At 39.0% G+C, this 23,803-nt stretch overlaps 1 pseudogene; it reads right to left on the reverse strand.

The window, feature by feature from the left end:
• Positions 1-338: 338 nt before the first annotated feature.
• On the reverse strand, positions 339-704 carry LOC148195257 (peroxisomal and mitochondrial division factor 2 pseudogene; annotated as a pseudogene).
• Positions 705-23,803: the final 23,099 nt, after the last annotated feature.

Consider the following 23,803-nt stretch of genomic DNA (forward strand, 5'->3'; position numbering starts at 1 on the left):
TGGATAAGATGAAATTGACCCCCAACAACATATTCATCAATATATTTCATTGAAAGTGCTTGTCTTTTGTTTTAGCCATTGATCAACTTCATGCATACATGTTTATTTTCGTCTTTTGCATATTAAACTCCATTTATTTTGTTCTTAAGTCTTAGCTAATCAACAAATCACATAACTAAACTAGGCCGTGAGTCCTTTGGGAGAACGATACTTGGTCTTACCGAGTTTATTACTTGAAACGATTCGGTCATACTTGCCGATTGTTAAACAAGTTTGTGACATCATATTTTGGTGATCATAAATTTGTGCATCAAGGATAAAATGAGTAAGCTATTTACCTAGACGTATATCTCAGCAGTTACCTTCTCCAATTCCACCAACTTCTGTTTGAAACCATTGATCTCCTTCTCCTTTTCATCAACCTTATCTCTCATCTCCTCCTTGAACCTAATCCTCTTGTTCCTTTCCTCAATTTCCTTGGTTTCCAGAACTCCAATCTTTCTCTCCAAATCCCTAACCATAACCTCACCCTCTGCCTTCGCCTTCTTCAAAGTTGTAAGTTCCTTCTCTAGAGACTCAACCAACGACTCCTTCTCCCCTAAATCCTTCCTTAATTCAGAATCATCCGCCCTCGCCTCCTCTAACGTAGTCATCTCCGATATCAAACCGTGTTGTAACCTCGCCAAGTCCGTCTTCAGGTCCATTGCCCTCCCCGCGATAACGTCGACCGCAACAACATCCTTCAAGTCAACGTTTAATCGGTGGAAAGGGATTATAATCAGTAGAATGTGATTATAATCGATAGAAAATGTGGAAAATGATGTTTCAATTGGTGGAATCGAAGGTAAAGGCGAAAAAGATGAAGGTATGTGAGAAACCCTAGCAGTAGATGTGGTTGGATGATGAGTGAAGCGAAAATGCAGATCTGTGAAGAGAAATGGAGACTTACGGCTTAAGAACTCTCTCAAGAGAGAGTGAGAAGCTTCTGATGCTCGCCAGGGTGAAATGAGTGAATCTGTGGAAATGAGAGTGTTTCTCGCGAGAGAAGAAATGCTGAATGAAGATGTGAAGATTGGCCCGTGGATGGAGTCAAGACCCTACTAAAGTGTGGTGTTAGGTTGATGAGGATTGGTGTCGAGAAAGAAGAAATAAGTCATTAGGTTTCCACAAGGTGAAATGAAGAGATATTATGACCAATTTTTGAACATCAGGCATAATATATTACCAAACTCATATTATAACATAGGTCAATAACTTCGTTATAATATATTTTTAATTTATTTACAAATTTGTCATCGCGTTTTATATCATGACTGATATTTATAATTTCGTTATAATAAGTTTTGAAATTATTTACAAGTTTGCCACCGCGTTTTATACTATAACTGACTTTCATAACTCCGTTATAATATGTTTTGAAATTATTTACAAGTTTGCCACCGTGTTTTATACTATAACTTATTTTCATAACTCCGTTATAATATGTTTTGAAATTATTTACAAGTTTGCCACTGCATTCGATATTATGACTGATTTCATAACTACGTTATAATATGTCTTGTTATAGAATGTTATTTTTCCACTAGTGATTGCTTGCTTTGTTTAACTCATTCATTGCCATGATTATTGATTTTGTCGATATGGGAACGTACGGGGAAGTCTAGATCTGTGGAATTTCTCCCAATAGCATATTGGTTGCCTTTAAGCTCCTACACTTCAGAACTAATTACTAGGAATGCTAGGAATTGTATGAACTCGTAATTAAGGATAGGCCTTCTTGCAAGGTGATTTAGAGAGTGACATTAGCAATTGATGATAAGAATGATGAATTCCTAAAAGTATATGAGAGTGGATAAGATGAAATTGATAACCCCAACAACATACTCATCCATCTAATTCATTAAAGTGTTTGTATTCCTCATTTCCATTGATCAAATTCATGCATACATGTTTAATTACTGTCTTTTGCATTTAAACCTACAATCAATCGTTAACAAGTCTTAAATAATCAACAAATCATATAACTAACTAGGCCGTGAGTCCTTTGGGAGAACGATACTTGGTCTTACCGAGTTTTATTACTTGATACGATTCGGTCACACTTGCCGATTGTTAAACAAGTTTGTGGCGCCGTTTTTCGGTGTTCATAAATTTGTCATCAAGTTTTTGGCGCCGTTGCCGGGGACCGTGGTTTAACTAGTTCATTTGTGTGATTATTGATTATCTTTGACTTGAATTTTGAATTTTGAAATTTGAATATCTGTTTTTATTTTTTTTGTTTTTATTTTATTTTATTTTCTGTTTTTATTTTTTTCTGTTTTCTGTTTTTATTTTCTGTTTTTATTTTATCTTCTTATCTCTGATTCTTTATTTATCTTCTCCATCTTTTTATGCTAACAAATATTTTCTAGGAGTTTTGTGCCTAATGCTTGCAGGATGCAACTCGGACAAGAATTTAACTATATGGGCACTCAATTCTACCAAAGTAATCTCAACCACTGGTGGGAACCTCACTCAAGCATGGATCAAAGTCAATTTTGGCAAGCTGCCGGACAATTTGAGAATCAACCACAACAACAATGGCAGCAACAACCCTTTCTATCGGCAAGAATGCCAGCATTGGAGGACGCACTTCAACAATTTTTTCAACATTCCATCTCTACTCAGAAAAACATTGAAGAATCATGTAAAAGGATGGAGATGAACCTTCGTTACATTAGTCAGAGATTGAACGATTTTAAGGTTAATACTGAAGTTAACCCTAAGGAGGAAGGTCAAGCCAGTGTCATTGAAAGTGACAAGGTTTTTTATGAGAAAAAAATAGGGAGAGATGAGGAAAAGATAGAGAGAAAAGAAAAAGAAGAGTTGAGTGAGAATGATAAAGATGAAGAAAAAGAAAAGGAAGTAGTGGAGAAAAAAGAGAGAAAGAAAATTCGTGTGAAAATAAAGAAGTTGAGTAGAAAAAGAGAAGGGAAGAAAAAAATAAGAGAAAAGAAAAAGAGGAAAAAGAAAGTGAGAGAAAAGAGAAAGAGGACGAGAGGAAGATAGAGAGAACCTTATGAAAAACGCTTTCATCATCCAAAGAAGTATCATAGGAAGAAGGAATTTGAGCGCTTTATGGAAATCTTCAAGAAATTGGAGATTAAAGTTCCTATGATTGAGACATTGCAACAAGTTCCTGGTTTGATCAAATTTCTGAAGAAGTTCAGTAGAAAGAAGAAAAAGAAGATGGAACATGAGCTTTATTGGGTCAAGCTAGTGACGTTAAAAGAGCGCTTGCTGGGAGGCAACCCAGTGATTTAAGAACTTTTAATTTTTGGTTTGGTGATGTAATTTTGAACTTTTGGGTATTTTTGTTTTTGTTATAAGTTTGTTACAGGGTTTACATCTACTGATGGATGTTAGGCGGAAGAGTATCTACTGAAGGATATTATGTTTGTATACACCTACTGATGGGTGTTCGTAAGAAAGATTTGCATCTACTGAAGGGTGCTAGAGGATTTTGGGTCAGGCTCGTGACGTTAAACAAGCGCTACCTGGGAGGCAACCGAGTTGATTGATTTTATCTGTATTGTTTGTTTTGATTCTGCTTTAGTTGCATGATAGGAATTGAATGTTTGAGTAATCTGAGAACTTAATTACAGGGAGCAAGTGAGGGGCATGAGTAGGAGGCACCTAGGTTAAGCTAGGAATAGGAAGAGCACTTCACGAAAGTGCCGCTGAGCCGCAAACTACCGTTGAGCGGTAGTCTCGCAGAATGGGCTTAGGTTGCCCCTTAGCGGAACCCGAGCCCATTAGGGTATTTCTATACCCTAAGTCACGCTTTGGCCTCTATTTTCAGATTCTTCTCTGCACACATACTCCTACACACTTTTCCAAAGGTTCTCTACATTTTTCCTTTCATTCCTCTTTAGAAAATGTCCCTTCCACTCACTTTCTCACTAGTTTTCCATCTAAGTTTGGGGTTGGGAGAGAGCATCATTGATGGGGCTGAGTTCTTCAAAGCACTAGAGCAGGATTTGTTTTATCAATCACTTTTGTTTTTAGAATAGGATTTGATGTACTCAATTGGAAATTTTGTCTATTGTGATGGTTTGCTTATTATTGTTGTTTGATAAGTAATGCTTGATGATGCTTTAATATTGATTGATGTTGAGATGTGCACATTATATGCTTATACAGGTGGTTCACAAGCATTGTGAACAAATGCAAGATATTGTGATTATGATTATGATTCTAAGTAGGATGTTATATGTGGAATGTGAATGAGCTTATATGTGAGGTTTTGAGCTCCAGAGTTGTTATTGAATGAATGCTATTACTTTGAAAGCATGAATGATTTTGCCCAGGTTTTCTATGATTGAATCAATTGCTTGTTTGCATCATATGATCAAGGCCATTTGTTGGTAACCTTTTTATTAGCCAAATGCATGATTTTAGCCCATAAAAGAGAGCACTGTGTGTTCTATCCTTTGAACCCGTAGCCTTGAACATAATTTGGTAGCCCCTTGTGAAAAGCTTTACCTTGAGTTAAGTAGAAAATATTTTGTGGAATTGACAAATGTTTAAGTTTGGGGTTGTTGGAAAATAGAAAGGGAATTGAAAGCATTGAACTAAGAGCTAAGAATTTAAGTATGTGAAAAGAGAAAGAAAAAGAGAAAGAAAAGAAAAGAAAAGGCAAAGCTCAATGCAAAAGAAAGTTGGGAATAAGTAAGAATGGTTGTGTTATATGATTCTCTTAACTCAAGGGTTTTGTGATCTAGAAAAACCAATTTTCTTGTTAGCCCAGCCACATTATAAGCCATAGAAAAGTCCTTGTGATGATGCTTTCTTGTAAGTGTTTTTTGATTGTGGTTAAATGCAAGGCAAAGTTGATTCATGTGACATTGTGATAGTAGAGTGAATGAGTGAATACCTCTTATACACTTGTGTGTTTGAGTGAAACACTTTATATAGTGAGGAAAAATTCCATGAACATATAAGAGCATCTTTGCTTAGTTGATTGATCATTCATGAAAAATAGCATTTGTTGGATAGTATGTGATTGTGTGAAAACTAAAGCATGTGCATGTCTTGATTGAAATCTTTGCAATGAGTTGAATTGAGCACTTACTTATCTTGAAAAGGGAGTTTTGAATATGGTGAACCATTATATGGATTGATGGAAGACTAAGTTACATCTTGTTTGCTTGAGGACAAGCAAAGTTTTAAGTTTGGGGTTGTGATAACGGTTGAAAAATCGTTATTTTTATGCTTAAAATTGATACCAAAAGCAACCTTTAAGACTTAGAAACTAGCTTGAACTCATATTTTTGCTTTAGTTTTGTGAATAAGAGAGTTGAAAGTGAATTTAATGGTTTTGTGCAAGATTCCCTTTATTTTGTAGGCTAATTGAATGATTTGAAAGAAGAATTGAAGTACCGAATGATTGGAGTGCTGAAAAGTAAACCATCAACTAGAAAAGTCAACCAGTCAACCAGAATGTTGAAAAGTCAACCAAAATGCAGAAAAAGTGTGACTGAGTGGCGCTGAGCGGTAAAATACCGCTGAGCGGCACTTTTCGGGTGCCAAAATCACCCCTGAGGGGCAAAAACAGCAGTTGGGGGCAAAATGGATCATGCGCTATTACCGCTGAGCGTCATTCTAAGTGGGCTTGGACCGGTTTTCTTTTGTTTTTATGGGCTTGGACTTGTTTTATGTTATTTTTATGCCCTATTTAAGGACTTGCACGTCCTAGGGTTGGTATCTTTGCCTGGAAGGAAGCAGAAACACACTTTTCACCCCTTGGGGGTAGATTGGGAGATGGTGACGGCTCTCCTCTTCTCTTTCTAGGGTTTTTCTATCTTTCATTCTTCCATTATTGTTCATCTAGTTTCACCATGAATATGGTGAACTAAACCTTGTATTGTTGTTGGGGAATCAATGTAGTCTTGTGAAACTCTCATATATGGAATTTGTTTTAACGTCTTATATTAAGATATATGCTTTCTTTCATCTTTAGTTAGGGTTTTTCCTCTTTGCTTATTGCTTGCTTTGTTTAACTCATTCATTGCCATGATTATTGATTTTGTCGATACGGGAACGTACGGGGAAGTCTAGATCCGGGGAATTTCTCCCAATAGCATATTGGTTGCCTTTAAGCTCCTGCACTTCAGAACTAATTACAAGGAATGCTAGGAATTGTATGAACTCGTAATTAAGGATAGGCCTTCTTGCAAGGTGATTTAGAGAGTGGCATTAGCAATTGATGATAAGAATAATGAATTCCTAAAAGTATATGAGAGTGGATAAGATGAAATTGATAACCCCAACAACATACTCATCCATCTAATTCATTAAAGTGTTTGTATTCCTCTTTTCCATTGATCAAATTCATGCATACGTGTTTAATTACTGTCTTTTGCATTTAAACCTACAATCAATCGTTAACAAGTCTTAAATAATCAACAAATCATATAACTAACTAGGCCGTGAGTCCTTTGGGAGAACGATACTTGGTCTTACCGAGTTTTATTACTTGATACGATTCGGTCACACTTGCCGATTGTTAAACAAGTTTGTGGCGCCGTTTTTCGGTGTTCATAAATTTGTCATCACTACTAAAGAGTGGAACTATTTCCATTGATTATGTGAAGTCAGAACGGAATCTAGCAGATCCTCTGACAAAACCCATGGGAAGACAAATGATATTAGAAACATCGAGGAGAATGGGACTTAAGTCGCTTGCAAACAAACAAGTGATGGTAACCCAACCTTTGTGATTGGAGATCCCATGAATAAGGTTCATATGGGTAAAAACAAGTCACTTGTTAGTTTTGATAGCACTAAGTTGATTTTAATCAATTATTTCCATTCCTATGGTGTGTATGAAAGTGCTAGAAACTGCATTATTGAGAGGTTAAACTTTGTCATTAAAATTTTATACGGTGATAGAATTTTTTCTTAAACAAAGTTTTAATGATTTTCATATCCCTTATGGGTGGTGTATGATTTGCAGCATACACTTGATGAAATCACCTGTATGAGTGTCAAGTTGGGCCGCTTGCATGAGATCTTGGCATGATCTCTGGAGCACTCATGAATACTGGGCACGCGCAAGGCCTAGTAAGCGCAACACAGCGATAACAACAAGGATTGTGGGGGTGTATTGTGATTGATAAACCTCTAACACACGTCAAATGTCTTTGGTTCATATAGCTTGCTATACCAACTACATTGTGTGTTAAGTTTCTAAATCTAAGACTGGTTCATATAGCTTGCTATAGCAGCTCTGATGCATTACATCCTATGATACCTAGAATAAAATTTTCTTATTTTTCTTTTAGTGTTTGAACTATTTGAGTCAAAGACTATTTTCTTTCAACTTCTTTTGCAATATGTGGGGGATTGTTATAATATATTAATATTATATTATTGCAAAAGTTAATGTGTGGTTTAAAAGCATTAAATTGTGAGCTTTAATGTTTGGAACGTTGGGTGGCAACGTTCATTTTCTTTCAACGTGCAAATTTGTTTTAATTAAATCATTTATGGTTTTTTAATTTCTTTTATTTTCTTGATTCTTTCTAGCTTTATAAATAGGAAGCTCCTCCTCCATTCGAAGACACACCAAATTCAGTTTTTCTCATTCTTTTCTTTTTTGAATTTCATTCTTTAGCTATTTCTCTCTTCTAAAAATATTCTGGGTTATTCTTATACTCTGTTTAGAGTTCCATGCTAGTTTTGAGATCCTCAAACACTCTGAGAAGTTCCTGTTGTATCCTGGGGGACTTGCGCAACACACCGTGGATAAGTCCTTAAGGACAATGACTCTACACGCCTCAAAAATTACTATTTTGTCAGCTTTTTCCAACAGATTGAACATGGATAATAAAATTTTTTAAGTAAACAGAAAATAAAACCCAAACCCCTCGTCAAATCACACAACTTCCGCCACCGTGGCGGCGGTGATACCGAAGCCAACGACAAAGACCGCAATACCTCCACCCTCTCGTCCAGACCCCCTTCGTCCGCCAAACCCAAGAAGCCTCAAGTCCCCAAACTCCTCAGCTTCGCCGACGACGAAGATAACGATAACCCTCATCCACGATCCGCAAAAACTCAACGTTCCATGAAACCCTCTTCCGCTCACAAAATCACCACTCATAAAGACCGAATAGTGTCTTCTTCCCCTTCGGTTCCTTCCAATGATCAACCCCAAGCTGGAACGTACACAAAAGAAACCCTTCGCGAGCTTCAGAAGAACACCCGAACATTGGTCACTAACAGCAGCTCCTCTCGGCCCGAACCCAACCCCCCGCCGAACCTGTCATTGTCATCAAGGGCCTCGTCAAACCAGTAGCTTCGGAGCCCCAGGGTCGGGAATCGGACTCCGAGGGGGATCACAAAGAGGTTGAAGGCAAATTCGGGGTCGGATTGCAATTTTGGGTGACAAGGTTGAAGGTGGGAAGAAGGGGTTTTTTGAGGAGGTGGAGGAGAGGAGAGTGGGTGTGAGGTTTAAGGAGGAAGAGGAGGATGAGGAGGAGGAGGAGAAGATGTGGGAAGAAGAATAATTCAGGAAAGGGTTGGGGAAGAGAATGGATGAAGGGTCTGCTAGAGTTGATGTTCCTGTTGGGCAAAGTGCTCAACAGCACAAGTATGTTGTTCCCTCTGCAGCAACTGTGTATGGTTCTGTTCCAAGTGCCGCTGCATTAGTGAGTCCTGGCATCGGAGGAGCAATTGAATCGATGTCGGCTTTGGATGTCTTGTCGAATTTCGGTTTAAAACTTTCATTTTTTTTTACTTAAAAAATTTTATTATTTACGTGCTTCACTGCCCCTGCTTCAGTCAGCCACGTCAGTTAAGAAACTGACTACAGCGTGCCATGTCAAACACACACTAACGCCGTTGGAGACAATTTAACGAAAAGTATCCAATTGTTGTAATTTTCATAAATTTGGAACCCAATTGAGATTTCCAGAAACAGAGAGACTAAATTGAGATTCCACGCAAAAATAGGAACTTCATGAATGATTAAACCAAAATTTTACCCATTAACGATTGAAAAATATGCATCGTTATCTCTAACTAAACTAACGAGCAATTTTTTTGTATTTAATAAATTTTTATCCAATTAGCGATTCGAATTAGCAAATAAATTTTTATTCAAATTTAATAAAATTTTGCCTCCGAACGATCAAATTAGTCACCAAATTTTTCAACACAATTTGATCAAATTGGTTTCCAGTGGTCAATATTTTAACGACCGATTAGGGATCAAAATTTCGGTAACGGTTAATGATCAAATAAAAAGTCGATAATAAACTTATTTGAGGGTTTTCGCTATCACATTTTTCTTGTTACTATTTTCATCATTAAAGGACTTAATGACCCATTTGAACTTTTTAGCAATCGAACAAAGTGGTTGTGAATTTTTTTAGAGAAATTATATATAAAAAAAAATCAGTGTGGTAAGTATATACTTTCTAGATCTTAAGAAGTCCATCTTCTACTTTCAAAAAAAATGAAATTTTAATCACTTTTATGTTAAAAATTTGAGCTTCTCTACATTTAAATGTTTCGTATATTTTAATATTATTGTTAGTTTTAAATATTACTACATCAGTTTATTATACTTCATTAATATATAATACAATTTTCTTTGTCAGCTATTTGTTTCATGACAATTAATGCTTATTAATTATATAATTATGATTTTTTTAAATATATTTTTCAATATTTAAATAAACATTGCTTATTTTATCTATATCTATAATATAAATATAATGTTGTCCATCCTCTCGACCTCCAAAGTCATTAGTGTTTTGTAGAAGTCTTTGTTTTAGAAGATTTAGTGTTAACTTTTATTGATTTATTCCTATTGGATTTCCTTATAACTTCAACTCACTTATTATCCATTTTAGTATTAGAATATTTCTTCTCATCAAACATATTAACCCATTAAAAGCTAATTTCAATTCTTTTGCAAAAACGAGTTTCCTCATATATAAAAGAATTAGGAACTACCTTATAACTATTAATTATGAGATGAATTTAGCATTTTTAAACCCTGCAAACTATTAACATAAGAGTGACATTCTGTAGAGAAGTCATATCAGCCAATTAATCAAACTTTACTAGTACACCACCTGTAGAAAAATTTAGATTATCAACAAAACCATAGTCATTTCCAACATACACTACAAAAAAGAAGGGCATTACCGAAGGCCACAATCCCTCGGAAACAGTCGTAAGCCGTCGGTGATGACCTTTTACAGACGGTTTATCGACGGCCAAAACACCGTCGGTAAATCTCTTATCGCTAACATTTACCGAGGGCTTTTGCCCCTCGGTAATTACCGAGGGGCAAAGGCCTTCGGTAATTACCGAGGGATAAAGGCCTTCGGTAACACCAACATATACTATTCACGTATCCCACCGAAAGAAATTGTAGCAAATGGCCCTAGTGCACGTTTATCTTCATTATCCAATACAAGAATTTCATAAGAAATTTTTTCATTTTCTACTTAATCTACCTAATGATTATATACATTAAATGTCAATTAAAATTATAAATGTAATATATATATATATATATATATATATATATATATCGCAATTAATTAAAATAAATATAAAAACTGAGATAATTGTCGCAACCAGAATCGCGACGGGACGACGATCCAAAAAGAAATCAAGTTTTGGAAAAAGAGATTTGGAGTCGCCACCATAGTTTATTCTGGAAAACTACGGAAAAACCATAAAACGATAAAGCACGGTCCACGAAAACCAAAGATTGGGTTCGGGAGTCGGTTACGCGTGGGGAAGGTGTTAGCACCCCACAACGCCTGCCCTTAGGCAGTACCTTTAACTAAATGCACGAATATGATGTGGTTTTCAAAATGTTTAACTATCCCCTAAAATAAAATTCTAAATAAACAAAACATATTTTTTAGTTTTTTGGGCCCGACAAGGATTGACCTTGCTCCTACGTATTCTCATTCAAAATGAGAAATCAGGGTTACGTAGTTCTTTTTGAAAATGCTTGAGAGATTTGTTTGAGAAATTGATTGAAAGATTTGTTTGAGAAATTGATTGAAAGATTTGTTTGAGAAATTGATTGAAAGATTTGTTTGAGAAATTGATTGAAAATTCGTTTTGAAATGATTTTGGGATTTTTGGGAAGTGAACCTGACAAGGACTAGCCTTGCTCCTACGTATCTCCAATCTTGATGGAGAATCAAGGATCACGTAGTTCTGGGAGAGAAATTGTTTGTTGTTTGAAAATGTGAATGTTTATATTTTGATATTTTTACGTGAGAAGGAGGGAAGTTTTCAGCACAAGGACGATGCGAGCGATCACACATGTGCCTATACCTTAAAAATATATTTTTTGTATTATTATTATTTTTTTTTTATAAAAGAAAGAGAAAAGGTCTTTTAGCACAAGGACGATGCGAGCGATCACACATGTGCCTAAACCCTTTTAAAATATTTTTGTTATTATTTGAGAAAAGAAGAAGAAAAAGTTTTAGCACAAGGACGATGCGTGCGATCACACATGTGCCTAAACCTTTTAAAATATTTTTGTTATTATTTGAGAAAAGAAGAAGAAAAGGTTTTAGCACAAGGACGATGCGCGCGATCACACATGTGCCTAAACCTTTTAAAATTTTTTTGGAATTTTTATTTAAGCAAGAGAAAAGGTTTTTAGCACAAGGACGATGCGAGCGATCACACATGCGCTTAACCTTTGTCCGTATTTTTATAATTTTATTTGAGAAAGAAGAAAAGGTTTTTAGCACAAGGACGATGTGAGCGATCACACATGCGCTTAACCTTTTGTAACGTATTTTTGTAAATTTTATTTTTTATGTGTATATAAGTAAAATTATTATATAAATATTTTGAAATAAGTGGATATTTAAAAGAAATAAATAAAATAAAGTAATAAAATAAAATGAAATAAGCTAAATAAAAAGGCAAATAAATAAATAAATAATAATAATAAAAACAACAAAATGGGGGTGCCAAAATAAAAATAAAACAAAAAAGGGGTGTCAAACGGTCAGTCGAAAAGCTTGGTTAACGAGCGGTCCGTGGAAGAGAGCGGAGGCTATCGTGCGGACGTTGGGGAGAAGGCTGAGGCTGCCGAACGGTCGGTTGAAAAAGTTTGGATAACGAGCGCTCGTTAGGGAGAAGGCTGAGCGAACGGTCGAAAAGGCTTAAGGTTAACGAGCGCTCGTTCGTTTGGATAACGAGCGTTCGATGGTGAGAAGGTTGAATGGTCAGTCGAGAAAGGCTTAAGGTTAACGAGCGCTCGTTCGTTTGGATAACGAGCGTTCGTTGGTGAGAAGGTTGAATGGTCAGTCGAGAAAGGCTTAAGGTTAACGAGCGTTCGATGGTGAGAAGGTTGAATGACCAGTCGAGAAAGGCTTAAGGTTAACGAGCGCTCGTTCGTTTGGATAACGAGTGTTCGTTGGTGAGAAGGTTGAATGGTCAGTCGAGAAAGGCTTAAGGTTAACGACCGCTCGTTCGTTTGGATAACGAGCGTTCGTCGGTGTGAAGGTTGAACGGCCAGTCGAGAAAGGCTTAAGGTTGACGAGCGCTCGTTCGTTTGGATAACGAGCGCTCGTTGGTGAGAAGGTTGAACGGTCAGTCGAGAAAGGCTTAAGGTTAACGAGCGCTTGTTCGTTTGGATAACGAGCGTTCGTTGGTGAGAAGGTTGAATGGTCAGTCGAGAAAGGCTTAAGGTTAACGAGCGCTCGTTCGTTTGGATAACGAGCGCTCGCTCGTTTACTTCTAGGCTTGGCCCACCGGGGTAGTTTCTAACCTAGAATTCCCCTAGGGGTTCTGCCTTCCCATTCTCATTCACTCACTCACGCCGTTCCTCTCAAATGAGACCAATGTCTCCTTCTCTCTGACCAAAAGGAGTTGCTCCTCCATGCACGCCCAAGCCTCCATCCGAACGACAGCCGAGAGTCGCCGCCCAAGCCGTCGCCAGCTCCGCCCCTCACCGCCGAGACCATCGTCGGCCGTCGCTCCAACTCGTCCCCTCTTTCTTTGATTGTGTAATGGGTGCCATGTGTGAATGTTATTTTCTGGTTGTCACGGGTGTGTGTGTGTATGGTGATGGGAAAACATGATTGAGACTAGGCACCGAGTGGGTTTTGGGTTTGGTTTGTTGGGATTGGCCGTGAGCGTGAGAGTTAGGAAGGAGAGAGGGAGCGTGGTGAAACAGAGAATGAATGGAAGTGGAGATCGGTGTTGAATGGTTGATGGCGATGGTGGATGGTACAGTGGCAAATTCTGGCTTTGATTCAGTGAAGGTAAAGTACGAGCTTGTGTTCGGGTGCTGGAAATTGGTCATTGTTCTTGGTTGGTTGTGGCTTTGTGCAATGCAAGTTGAGGATGATGGTGTTGGAGGTGATCATGTTGACCGAATGGGATGGGTTTCAAGAGCAGAGAAACTGAAATCAGTGGTGGCTGGGGAGGATGATAGATGTAGTGCGTGAGTTGGGATGGATTTGGTTTCTTCCGTTCATTGTTTTGTTGTAGTTTTTTAATGCAGGGGAACTGTGAATAGGTGTATCAAGAAGGATGAAAATGGAGATGGTGATGATTTTGGCGGCAAAGATGGAATAGGAATCAAGGAATGAATCAAGCAGGTTTCAGGTTAAAGTGGAAGTGTGCTTATGCGTTGGACCAGAGAAAGGAAAACATTCACACCATAATATCATACTTAAACAGAGCAAAATCAAGCATAAAATGACATACAATGCCGCCAGCTTATATGAACAGGGTGTGAGCAAGGTGTGCTTATTCCAGTATATATGACAGTATGAAACAGTGAAGGAGTTCCTTACCTCTTGGAGCTCCTGTGTTATTGCTTGGTGCGTGAAGCCGGTGATCCCTTCTCCTTCTTCCTAGCCGACTTCTGTCTTTCTTTGCGGGTGAAAAATCTGGATGCTCCCACTAGGAATCAATGATGATTTTCCTGAAGGCTCTCTAGTTTTTCTTTTTGGTCCCCTGCTCTCCAAATCCCCTTTTTCTTCTTTTTGTGTTTTTTCTCCGCTCCAACCTTGTGCTCAAACCTTTTTGCTGATTCCGTATGCCCAAACCAAATTGTACCAAATCTGTACAACGCCCCAACGCCTCTGCCACCACCTTGCTCTCTGCAGAAAATCGTTTTTTACTTTTTTGCTCCCCACGTTCCAACCTCCACAGCCAACACCTCTTTCTTTTTCAAATCTTTTTCTTATATTTTTTTCTTTCTTTTGTTTTCTTTTTTAACCGTATTAAACAAAATATTTAAAATAGGTAAAACTTAACACTAAAATGAAAATAGAATAGAAAATAAAAAAAATAACTAAATAGTAAAATTTTAAAAATAAAAATAACGTAATAAAAGTAAGATAATAATAAAACGTAAGAAAAATATATATACATATATATGGGGAAAAATAAGATAACATATAAAAATAGATAAAACAAGAATGATGATAATAATAAATAAAACAAAAAAAAACAAATAATAATAAATAATAATAAAAAAATAAATAAACAAGTAACAATAAATAAATACAAGATAAAAACGAGAATAAAAATAAAGATAAAAAGAAATAAATAATAGATTACAGTAAAGCCAAAAACGATCCGAACGAAATTTAGTATTGACAGCTGCCCCTCTTTACTTATATTTTACTAGATAATATGACAAAGTGAGGTTTTCATATTATATAGTAAAAGATAGGTAAAGATAGAAATACTAATTTCGTCTAGATCTTCAAAGAAAACGAAATGAACGAAGATGAATACAGGATACGAGATTAGCCAAATCCACAAAAGAAGATTGCGATGAAAGAAAACAACCACTGCCAAGCTGAGTGCCGGTAGCACAAAAACGAAAATCTAGACTCGACCATTGCTTAGCAGAGGACCGATAACACAGAACAACAAGCTGAATTTGACCATTGCCGAGCAGATGGTCAACAACATAAAAACGCAAACTTGGATTCGACCATTGCCGGGCAGAGGGCCAACAACATAAAACGAAATTTTAGACTAGACCATTGCCGAGCAGAGGGTCCATATCGTAGAACAACAACCTGGATTTGACCATTGCCGAGCAGATGGCCAGTAATACGACAACAAGATGGGATTAGACCATTGCTTAGCAGAGGGTCAACACATAAAACGAAAATCTGGATTCGACCATTGCCTTGCAGAGGGCCAATATCACAGAAAAACTAGAGGCGCCAGACAAGACTGGGCTTGAAACGCTGAACCAAAACTGTGCTTGAGGGGAACGAGGTGTACAAACCTCGTGGAGGGTGTACAAACCCTGAACGAATGATGTGAGGTGTGCTAACCTCGTGGAGGGTGTACAAACCCTGTGGATGAATGATGTGAGGTGTACTAACCTCGTGGAGGGTGTACAAACCCTATGGATGATGTGAGGTGTACTAACCTCGTGGAGGGTGTACAAACCCTATGGAATGAATGATATGAGGTGTACTAACCTCGTGGAGGGTGTACAAACCCTGAACGAATGATGTGAGGTGTGCTAACCTCGGGGAGGGTGTACAAACCCTATGGATGAATGATATGAGGTGTACTAACCTCGTGGAGGGTGTACAAACCCTGTGGATGAATGATGTGAGGTGTACTAACCTCGTGGAGGGTGTACAAACCCTATGGATGATGTGAGGTGTACTAACCTCGTGGAGGGTGTACAAACCCTGTGGAATGAATGATATGAGGTGTACTAACCTCGTGGAGGGTGTACAAACCCTGTGGATGAATGATGTGAGGTGTACTAACCTCGTGGAGGGTGTACAAACCTTGTGGAATGATGATATGAGGTGTAATAACCTCGTGGAGGGTGTACCAACCCTATAGAAAGCGAATGAGGTGTACAAACCTCGTGGAGGGTGTACCAACCCTATAGAAAGTGAATGAGGTGTGCTATCGTAGAAGAAACTCTTGGATTCAAATCTTTTTTGAAGAAACATTGGTAAATACTGAGCAAAACATTAGAGAGATTTAGATATAAAGGTCTGCTAACCTTTTTCACCACTTCATTTTCCCCTTACGGATTTTTGAACAATTTTCTTTGCTTTCTATGAAATGATATTATGTTATGATGGTGCATGAATGCATATGAGCCATTGGTTTCGTTCCCTTCTTTTGCTCTCGCTTTCTCTTTCTTACACTTTTTTTTTCTCTTCTTTTTTTTTTTTTTTTTTTTTGAAAATTCTATGCCTGGAATCCGTTGTCAATGTTGACGTCAAACGCGATGTCCGTTCGAAATGCATTCAATCAAAATAATGTCAAGAAGCAGTGGGTTCTTTGATGAAAGGAAGAGAACGTAACTAGGGGTTCAAATTCCCTCTAGCACTAGCTTGAATCTGAAGAGGTGCGGGAGATGAGTATGAAAGGTAGATGGTTGAATGATTACCTGTGGGTAACGTTAGCATTTGAGTTTTTCTTACTTTGGGAGGTGTTGTTAGTAACTACACATGCATGACCCGCAAGGGCTGCCCCAACTTTGTTGCGTATAGTAAACTTGATTTGGAGAGGGGGAAAGGTTCGGGTAGGAAGGATTGCCCCAATTTGGCGATTCTTGATTGACGGGGAGACTTCACATTTTTTGTCTTTTCTCTTTTTTTTCGATGTTTTTATTTTCTTTCCTTCTTTTTTTTTTCTTTTCTTTTGAGTGATTGTGTCATTCACCACATCATTTCGTTTCAGGGTTAAATTCGTGAGAAAGATTAGGACAAACAGTCTTCAGTCAGCGTGGACTTTTATTGGCTTGTACCGTGGCTAAAGGTCAAAGGGTTTTGAAAGAAATGGATAATGAAGGCTCAAATAAGTGTTTGGCGGTTAAATTGTTTCAACAAGAATCATTTGCAAGGTGTCGAGTCAACTATCCCTAAAGATTTGAAACTTCGGGCATCCTTTTATTTTCATTGCTGTTTTTTTTTTCTTTTCTTCCCCTTTTGGGTCGCTTGCTTCGTTGTCTCTGTTGTGTACTTCTTTGAGACTTTATATATTTTTTATTTCTTTTTCTCTTTTCTCTTTTTTTTTTTCAGAAATCCCCTCCTTGATTTTGGATGCCCTTGATGTACCCTTTAGGTTGACATCGATGTGCTAATGATTCTTGTCGGGGGTGATGAAAACAATTATAATTTATGGCTCAAAAGGGGTGCAATTGGATAAACTTCTTTTAACGTTTGGATAAAGAAAAAAAAGAAAAAATGGCCACACGTCACTCTGAATCTTTGCTTACCTTACTTTCTCGCGACTTTAGCCCTGGAATAAAACGCGGTAGTGGTTGACACATCGACTTCATTATTTTTTCTTTCTCTTCTTTCCTTTTTTTTATTTATTTTTTAATCACCCAATCAACAGATCGTTGGGGATGTGTACCATGATGAACACTGCCCCAGTATTGTATTCATGACAATCCTTTGTTTTAATGGGAAACGAAAAGGTTGAGGGTTCAAGTAGTATGAATGCAGATGCTCTAGCCGGAAAAGAACGATGGTTACCCCGAAACCTTGCATCAGGAGAAGACCCAACTTTGGTATTTTCAAAATTTATTTTGCTTTTGCTTTTCGAAAACACTATGCCCTTGACAACCTCATTGACAACGAATTCAATATGTGTCTTTTCTTTTGCTCTTTTTCTTCAATTTTTTTTTACGACACCCACCAGGACCGAGCTAAGCCGACTGAATACCCGTGATGCTTTTATTGACATTCGTTCAATTATTTTCGTTTTCATTCCTCTTTATTTACCTAAACAGCTCAGCGCGACATGCAATAATTTCAGAAAGTATGAACAAAAATTAATATGCGGTATTTATTGAATGAAATAACTCAGATTACAACAATTTAAAAGACAATGTTAATATTCGCTAACGGCAACCCCTATCACGGAATCATCATACATAGAACTTTTTGACCGCATTAGAATTAACCGGTAACGGTAATTCCTCCCCATCCATCCTTGTGAGAATTAGTGCCCCACCAAAGAATGCTTTCTTCACCACAAACGGCCCTTCATAGTTTGGGGTCCACTTGCCTCTATGATCTTTTTGGATGGGCAAAATCCTCTTCAACACCAGTTCGCCTTCATGAAACTCTCTTAGGTGTACCCTTTTGTCAAACGCCTTTTTCATTCTCCTTTGATACAGTTGTCCATGACACACTGCTGTTAACCTTTTTTCTTCGATAAGGTTGAGTTGGTCGAATCGGGTTTGAACCCACTCAGCTTCCTCTAACTTAGTTTCCATTAACACGCGTAAGGAGGGAATTTCGACCTCAAATGGAAGTACCGCTTCCATCCCATACACTAGCGAGAATGGCGTGGCCCCAGTTAATGTTCGTACCGACGTGCGGTATCCGTGCAAAGCGAAAGGAAGCATTTCGTGCCAATCCTTGTAGGTGACCACCATCTTCTGCACAATCTTCTTGATGTTCTTGTTAGCAGCCTCTACTGCCCCATTCATCTTTGGACGATAAGGAGAGGAATTATGGTGGTGAATTTTGAATTCCTCACATAACTCCGCCATCATCTGATTGTTCAGGTTGGTAGCGTTATCAGTGATGATCTAGGTAGCCCATACCTACAGATCAACTCCTTCCTTATGAATCTAACCACAACCTTTCTAGTCACGTTGGCATACGAAGCAGCCTCAACCCACTTGGTGAAATAGTCGATTACGACTAGTATGAAGCGATGTCCATTTGACGCTTTTGGTTCTATAGCTCCGATGACATCTATTCCCCACATCGAAAATGGCCATGGTGCAGACAACACGTTCAGAGCAGTGGGTGGCACATTGATATTATCTGCATATATCTGACATTTCTCACACTTCCTCACGTGTATGCAACAATCGTTTTCCATGGTCAACCAGAAGTAACCAGCTCTTAAGATCTTCCTAGCCATCGAATGTCCATTCATGTGTGTACCAAATGTACCTTCGTGCACTTCTTTCAATATCAACTCGGCTTCCTTTGCATCCACACATCTGAGGAGGACCATGTCATGGTTTCTCTTGTATAAAACATCTCCACTTAAGATGAAACTGCCGGCCAACCTTCTGAGTGCTCTTTTATCGTTTTCAGATGCATCCTCAGGGTATTCTCGGGTTTTAAGATAACGCTTGATATCAAAGTACCAAGGTTTACCGTCTAACTCCTCCTCGATGAAGTGGCAATATGCTGGCTCTGCATGGCTTTTCATTTTGATTCTTGGTAATTCTGCATCTTGATCAACCTCAAACATTGACGACAAGGTGGCCAGTGAGTCTGCTAATTGATTATCTTCTCGCGGTATATGGTTAAATGTGATGGAATCGAAATACTCCATTAATCCCCTGATGTAAGCTTGGTAGGGAATTAATTTTGTATCCCTAGTCTCCCATTCTCCTTTCAATTGATGGATGACCAAAGCTGAATCTCCATACACATCCAAAATTTTCGCCTTAGACTCAATTGCTGCTCGAATACCCATGGCACAGGCTTCATATTCAGTGATGTTATTTGTGCAGCTAAAACACAACCTTGCCGTCATTGGTATATACTGACGCTCCGGGGAGATAAGCACTGCCCCTATTCCATGTCCCATCACATTCGAGGCTCCGTCGAATAACACTGCCCATGCTTTTTTGTTTCGGTCTTCTTTGTTCTCTTCGAATAAAGCCATGATATCCTCATCGGGAAATTCAGGTTGCATTGGTTGATAATCACAAAGGGGTTGATGAGCCAGGTATTCTGCTAGTGCGCTACCCTTGACAGATTTCTGAGTGACATATACGATGTCGTATTCTGACAATAGCATCTGCCATCGAGCTATCCTTCCAGTAAGAGCAGGCTTTTCAAAAATATACTTGATAGGATCCATCTTGGATATCAACCATGTGGAATGAGTCAACATGTATTGCCTTAAACGATGAGCGGCCCATGCCAATGCGCAGCAAGTCCGCTCTAACGATGAATATCGTTGTTCGCAGTCTGTGAACTTCTTGCTCAAGTAATATATAGCGTGCTCTCTTTTGCCATCCTCATCATGCTGACCCAACACACAACCCATTGACTTGTCCAATACAGTCAAATACAAAATGAGTGGCCTTCCTGGTTCTGGTGGACGTAATACAGGAGGGTCTTGTAAGTATTGTTTGACTCTCTCAAAAGCGGCCTGACAATCCTCATTCCACACCACGGCCTGATTCTTTCGTAACAACTTGAACAGTGGTTCACAAGTAGCAGTTAATTGGGAGATGAATCTAGCAATGTAATTCAATCTACCCAGAAACCCTCAAACCTCTTTTTCCGTTTTAGGCGCAGGCATTTCCATTATTGCTCGCACTTTGTCTGGATCCACTTCTATCCCCCTCTGGCTGACAATAAAGCCCAACAATTTCCCGGATTTCACTCCAAATGTATATTTGGCGGGATTCAGCCTAAGCTTATACTTCCTCAATCTCTCGAATAACTTTCTCAAGTTGAGGACGTGTTCTTCTTCTGATTCGGACTTCGCGATCATGTTGTCCACATAAACTTCAATCTCCTTGTGCATCATATCATGGAAAAGTGCCACCATCGCCCTTTGATATGTTGCCCCAGCATTCTTGAGTCCAAAAGACATCACTTTATAGCAAAATGTGCCCCACAATGTAATAAACGTCGTCTTTTCCATATCTTATGGCGCCATCTTGATCTGGTTATACCCCGAAAAACCATCCATGAACGAAAACAGTGAATACTTGGCTGTATTATCAACTATGGTGTCGATGTGTGGTAATGGGAAATTGTCCTTTGGGCTTGCGCGATTCAAATCTCGATAATCGACACACATCCGAACTTTACCATCCTTCTTAGGCACCGGTACAATGTTTGCTACCCATTCTGGGTATCTCGCCACAGCTAGAAACCCTGCATCGAATTGCTTATGTACCTCCTCCTTGATCTTCAAGGACATTTCCGGTTTCATTCTTCTTAGCTTTTGCTTTACCGGTGGGCATTCCGGCTTGAGTGGGAGCTTGTGTTGTACAATATCTGTATCGAGGCCTGGCATGTCATTGTAAGACCAAGCAAACACATCCCTGAACTCCCTCAATAAGACACGCAATTTTTCTTTCACTTCTGCTTTCATGGCTGTACCGATCTTCACCTCCTTTACCTCATCCTCATTCCCTAAATTGAGTACTTCAACATCTTCCTGGTGAGGTTTCATCTCCTTACGCTCTTGTTCCACTAGTCTCAACAGTTCAGGAGGGGGTTCCGGGTCATCATCACAATCATCTTCCGTATTATTGACACGGCGCCCAAAATCAGGAATATCGACATAATTACTTTCAAAACATTCATTGTCATATCTGCATTATTTGAGTTTATGAAAAGGAAATAAATAAACGGAAAAACGAAGAGGAATGCAAAATGATGATAAAACACAAACAAACACACTTTGATTATCGCGCTGAACATAACAAACTAAAAGCGTCAACCCGTAAGTCATGAATCCTAAAGCCCCGGGTAAAGCTATAGGATTAATTAAAGTTATTACATCTTATTCAAATTAAGCATCACGGGCAAATCCAGCATCTTCCAGTTGTCGAGTCGTGCATCCGGGGAGCAGGCCCACACGAAACTGGAGCCTTCCGATCCATCTTCATCTCCCACAGCTGCTATGTGGCCGACGTTAACCCAACCAGCGCTGCGAAAGCTCTCCTTGAGGTCACAGATACGAATTCTTCCCACTTTGGGCTCCCGTCTTTCCATCCGAGCCAGACTACGCTCTCTCCTTTCTTCTATCAGCCTTCTCCTATCCTCCTTGGTGGGCTTGTATCCCAGGCCATACCTATTCTTGTTCTCGACGACCTCTAGAGGGAATGCTCGCCCCTGTCCATACCTACCCAAACCTTTCCCATGCATATAACCTTCTTTTAACATGACTTTGGCCATCATGATAGAAGCACGCGACAGATGCGGGTTGACCGCGAATGGCTCCACATAGGTGTTTCCCACGATCTCCAGAGATTGGAAAGTTGCCTCGAGAGCTTCCTCGGCTGCTTCAATATAATGGGAGGATGATGGTCCGCTCACCAGGAAATCCTCCTCTCCTGCCACTATCACCAGCTTGTCTCCCATAACATACTTCAACTTTTGGTGTAGTGTAGAAGGCACAACCCCTGCAGAATGGATCCAGGGGCGACCCAACAGACAACTATAGGCTGGGAGGATGTCCATGACTTGGAATGTCACTTGAAAGACACACGGACCGACTTGGACGGGTAGTTCTACCTCTCCCATCACTTCCCTCTTACTACCATCAAAGGCTCTCACAATCATAGAACTTGGCTTCATATGCGTTCCGTCACTGGGTAGCTTCTCCAAGGTTGCTTTTGGCATGACGTTCAGGGAGGATCCATTATCCACTAAGACACGTGCTATCACATGATCCAGGCATTTCACAGATACATGAAGGGCTTTGTTATGACCTCTCCCCTCAACAGGTATCTCTTCATCAGTGAAGGTGAGGTAATTATTAGCAACGATGTTGCCAACAATGCCCTCGAACTTGTTCAGAGAAATACCTTGTTCCACATGAGCCTCACTGAGTATCTTCATCAACAACTTTCGGTGGGAGGCAGAGTGCATGAGTAATTCTAGCAAGGAGATCCGGGCAGGCATGCGGTTCAACTGTTCCACCACTTTGTACTCACTCTGTTGTATGAACTTTAGGAATTCACCAACTTCTTCTTCAGATATTTCCCTCTTCTCCTCTTTGTCGGGGGTCTCCTCGGCCTCCACGTTCTTCCCCCTCAAGAACTCCTTTGCTTTTGCAGCCATTGTTGCTTCCCTATCATTGGTTCTTTCTCTCGCCAATTCTGGTGGTGTAAAGATTCGACCACTTCTGGTCATTCCACCAATGCCTGATATGTTTTCCACAGTCGAATTTGCATATTCTCCCTCATCTAATGCAGTTGCCCCATATCTCCATGGGACGGCTTTCTCGTTCTTATAAGGGAAAGGAGTTGGCACTCGGATGACAACAGACGGATTTCCTTCAGTTACCAGTGCAGGGGTGGTCCTAGTAAAATGGATCACTGTTGAGAGGGTCGCACCTCTGATGGACAAATTTATGAACACCAAAATATGATTTCACAAACTTGTTTTTCAATCGGCAAGTATGACCGAATCGTTCAAGTAATAAACTTGGTAAGACCAAGTATCGTTCTTCCCAAAGGACTCACGGCCTAGTTTAGTTATGTGGTTTCTTAATTAGCTAAGACTTACAGATAAAATATTTGGAGTTTAATATGCAAGACAGAAAATAAACATGTATGCATGAAGTTTTTATCAATGGCAAAAAGCAAAAGATAAACACTTTCAATGATATTAATGTATGAATATGTTGTTGGGGTCAATTTCATCTTATCCACTCTCATATATTTTAGGAATTCAACATTCAAATCATCATTGTTAATGCCACTCTCTAAAGTACCTTTCTAGAAGGCTTCTCCCTAATCACGAGTTCATACAATTCCTAGCATTCCTAATGATCAGTTCATAAGTGCAGGAGCTTAACGACAACCAATATCATATTGGGAGAAATTCCCCGGATCTAGACTTCCCCGTACGTGCCCGTATCGACAAAACCAATAATCATGCATCGAATGAGTTAAACAATGCAAGCATTAAGCAAAGAGGAAAAACCCTAACTAATGATGAAAGAAAGCATAGATCTTAAATAAAAGATGTAAAAACAGATTCCATATATGAGAGCTTCAAAAGATTACATTGATTCCCCA

Source organism: Vigna umbellata, chromosome 7 (assembly GCF_029865625.1).
Source record: "Vigna umbellata cultivar VRB3 chromosome 7, Vumbellata_1.0, whole genome shotgun sequence".
In the NCBI taxonomy this organism is placed as follows: domain Eukaryota; kingdom Viridiplantae; phylum Streptophyta; class Magnoliopsida; order Fabales; family Fabaceae; genus Vigna; species Vigna umbellata.